Source organism: Gossypium hirsutum, chromosome A12 (genome assembly GCF_007990345.1).
Source record: "Gossypium hirsutum isolate 1008001.06 chromosome A12, Gossypium_hirsutum_v2.1, whole genome shotgun sequence".
NCBI classification, from domain to species: domain Eukaryota; kingdom Viridiplantae; phylum Streptophyta; class Magnoliopsida; order Malvales; family Malvaceae; genus Gossypium; species Gossypium hirsutum.
Window position 1 is genome coordinate 83,017,529 of NC_053435.1, and position 4,345 is coordinate 83,021,873.

General features: G+C 39.9%; 1 non-coding gene across 1 annotated transcript; it reads right to left on the bottom strand.

The window, feature by feature from the left end:
- Positions 1–810: 810 nt before the first annotated feature.
- On the bottom strand, positions 811–917 carry LOC121211672 (small nucleolar RNA R71). Its single transcript, XR_005906891.1, has one exon. It is a non-coding gene; the product is annotated as a small nucleolar RNA R71 (small nucleolar RNA).
- Between the last annotated feature and the right edge of the window lie 3,428 nt (positions 918–4,345).

Consider the following 4,345-nt stretch of genomic DNA (forward strand, 5'->3'; position numbering starts at 1 on the left):
TGTTCGATAGGTACACTTGCCTACATCGCGATAATAGTTAGTTCAAGAACGAGTAATTATAAATATTTAAAACCTATCACGAAACCACGCGATCAAGTTTTTGGCGCCATGGCCGGGGAACTGAAATATTAGGAACGCTCAATTTTTATTACCTTAGCCATTTGTTTTTCTTGCAATTTAATTTAATTTAATTATTTATTAACTTACTTTTTCTTTCTCTTGGCAGCTTTTTATAATTTATGACTAGAAGAAACCCGTCGGGACCATTACTTTTTGACGAAGAAATTGATCGTACAGTTCGTAAAAACCAAAGAGAAATAAGGCGCAACTTAAAATACACGGAGAACGAGCAAGAAGATGATACTCAACCCCAACCGAAGAGATGGCTGAAACCCAAGGCAATCAGCTACCTCCTGCAATTGCAGTTAATCAAAATCCTGCTCCACGCACTATGTATGATTATGCTAAACCTTCTTTAACAGGAACTGAATCTAGCATAGTTAGACCTGCTGTAGCTGCAAATACTTTTGAATTAAAACCTAACACTATTCAGATGATACAACAATTTGTTCAGTTTGATGGTTTGCAGGATGAAGATCCCAACCTCACTTAGCAAACTTTCTGGAATTTTGCGATACATTTAAAATCAATGGCGTTTCTGATGATGCCATTCGTCTTCGGTTATTCCATTTTTCATTAAGGAACAAAACTAAACAGTGGTTGAACTCGTTACCACGAGGGTCAATTACTACTTAGGAACAAATGACCGAAAAATTCTTACTAAAATATTTTCCGCCAGCTAAAACGTTTAAATTATGTAATGACATCTCTTCTTTTGTGCAGATGGATTTAGAAACCCTCTACGATGCATGGGAGAGATACAAGGACTTACTGAGAAGGTGCCCTCACCATGGGTTACCGCTTTGGCTCCAAGTACAAACATTTCACAATGGTCTGAATCCTTCGACTCGGCAAATGGTTGACGCAACAGCGGGCGGAACCATCAACAATAAAACACCTGAAGATGCCTATGAGTTTATAGAGGAGATGTCACTAAATAACTATCAGTGGCAAGTCATGAGGATAAAGCCAATTAAACAGTCGGCATTTATAACGTCGATTCTGTCACCATGCTCTCTAATCAGGTAGAACTCTTAAATAAAAAGATTGATGGTTTTCTTAGTTCTTCATAGGTTCACCCAGTAATGCAGTGCGAAGCAAGTAGCGAAGGAACAAGCTATTTGGAATATCAACCTTATGGCCATAACATGGATAACGAGCAACTAAACTACATAGGTAATAATCCTCGACCTCAAAACAATCCATTTAGTAACACTTACAACACAGGTTGGAGGAACCATCCCAATTTTTCGTGGGGAGGCCAAGGAAACTAAAGACCACAACATCCTCCGGGTTTTCAGCAACCACCCTACCAATAGGAAAAAAAGACAAACCTTGAAGAGATGCTCTCAAAGTTTATATCAGTGTCAGAAACCCGTTTTCAGAACACCGAGACAACACTTAAAAATCAACAAGCGTCGATCCAAGGGCTCGAAACTCAGATAGGCCAGCTTTCCAAACTAATCTCCGAATGACCACAAGGTAGTTTGCCAAGTAATACTGAACCCAACCTAAGGGAACAGCTCAACACGATTAATGTTCAAGATGAAGAAGGATTTGTGGAGCCTGAACCAGAACCGCGATAAGAAACTGTGGTAAGTAAAGGTCAAGGTGAGGTAGATCAAAATACAAACAAACCAATTACTGTCGAATATAAACCTTGTGTGCCATACCCCAACGCGACAAGGAAAGACCGCTCAGATGCACAATTTGGTAAATTCCTTAAACTCTTAAAAAATTACATATTAACTTACCGTTTATTGAAGCTCTATCGCAGATGCCAAACGCAATGAAATTTTTAAAGGAGCTTTTAGCAAATAAGCGGAAGTTGGACGAAGCATCGCATATGGAGCTGAACGTAGTTTGTTCGGCCATTATCCAAAATAAACTACCAACAAACTAAAAGACCCAGGGAGCTTTACTATTCCTTGCTTAATTGGTAGTTTAGATGTTAATTATGCATTAGCTGATCTAAGGGCTAGTATCAACGTCATGCCTTACAAAATGTTTAAGCAACTAGATCTCGGGAAACCCAAACAGACTAGGATGAGCATTTAATTAGCAGATAAAACTATAAGATTCACTAGAGGTATTATTGAAGATGTGCTAGTTAAAATCAATAAGTATATATTTCCCGTTGACTTTATTGTTCTAGACATAGAAGAGGATAGCAACACTCCCTTAATTCTAGGAAGGCCCTTTTTAGCAATTGCTAAAACCATCATTGATGTTGGCACAGGTGAACTCACACTCCGGGTGGGACACGAAACAATCACCCTTCAAGCTTGCAATTCTGGAAATACATCAGGAATTGAAGGTGATCATTTAAACCATTCTACTAAAACTAACAATATGGTGTAACCTACTTCACAGAAAATGAGTCTGAAGGAAGTACAAGAGTCATTCTCAAGTACCAGAAGAGGACCTATTCATGAAGATCGAAGACTACAAATCGAGGAACTCGATGAATGGCGGATGCATAAACCAAGAACACCCGACAAACCAAAACTATGCCAAAACAAGCCCGATACCTCTCCAAATCAACTTAAGGTTGGTGATAAGGTCTTATTAGATGTCACAGATCCCACATTGTCACTACCACACAGAATGAGGAAACCCCTCTTACGGTACTTAGTATTTTTCCATTCGGTACGGTAGAGGTGAGTCATCCCACGTTCAATACTTTTAAGGTAAACAACACCTGATTAAAACTGTATTTTGATGAGATTGATAGCAGGAATGAGGAGTATGAACTCCTCAAACCACCATAACCATTCACTGAAAAGGTAAGTCGAGCTTAGACTATAAATAAGTCCTTCTCGGGAGCAAACCCGAGCACTAACAATATTAATTTCTTTAAATTTTGGTATTTAACTACTAACTTACTAATAGAGATCTTGAATACAGGTGTTTTCACAGAGACACGACCAAACACACGGGCGTGCTTAAGGCCGTGTGAAAACAGGGCAAGGATTTCCCCAACACAGGCTATGATAAAATGCTACGGCGGTGTGATATAGCCGTGGTCGAGCCTGCCAAAACAACACGGGCGTGCGACACGCCTGTGTGGAACAACTGTGGTCGAACCTGTTAAATTAATACGGGAGTGGGGCTTACACACGGGCATGGGAGAAGCGAACGAAGCTAGACACAACCGTTCGACACGGCCATGTGAACCCACACGTTCGAGGAACATGGGCATGTACTACATGTCAGACGCGCCCAAATTTGAAATTCGCGAATCACATGGGCTGAAATTGGAGGACACGGGCGTGTGCCCTTGTCGTGTGGCCCAAAATCTATAAATACCCTGCACTATTCACTTTCTTCCCCATTCAAAAACCCTAACCCTAGCCGCTACAACTCCATACGGCATCCCTGCCATGCCCGTGCACCGCCTACAACTCCATTCTCGACGCCCAATCTCTCCTATTAGCGTTTGTTAACTCATTTTTTCTTTTATTTCATTGATTTATAATGCTTTTTATCATATTAATCTATACTTTTCATGTTATTTCCATATTGATAATCACATAAATTTCATTTATCAAATACGTTATCATATTTCTCATGTTTAAAATCTTACTCATTACATGATTCCTACACTTCATTCAATTAGTAAGAAGTGAATATTCATGGCTAGGATAGTTGAAATAATCATGCATATTTTGTTGACATCTCTTTTCATTCATATAGTATTTTTCATTCCATTCCTTGCCATTTTTGCTTATATTACCACACTCATGCCACAAAGAAATGGGTCATTGAACTTATTGTTTCAATTGAATTTAGTAATTGTGGCTGAATTTAGTTATGCATTTTCCTTTTCGATTTAGTCGCTTTCCTTTTATATATTATAAATTGTCTACTCATCAAAAGACGAATTGATGTCTCCACTTGCAGGTACACAACGTCATCTTCAAGAGGAAAGAAAATCGTCGTACCTACTTCAAAGAAGAGGAAGGGAGCGTCCTCTTCCACAGGTCCAACCGCGAAAATTCGTCACCCTCTTCTACAGTTTCCCCGAAGGCCTCAGGAAGAACTTTTCCAGATACTTTGGGCCCGACCTTTAATTGCGGGCCGCTGCATCTACTGGGCTACCGTAGAACAAGTTCAGATAGCTGATGCGATTCGGGCCCTCCTAACCACCAACCGTTAGGAGCTATTCTTTGGGATCATCAAACCAACATACCTCGAGCTCACGATGGAACTATACTCAACGTTC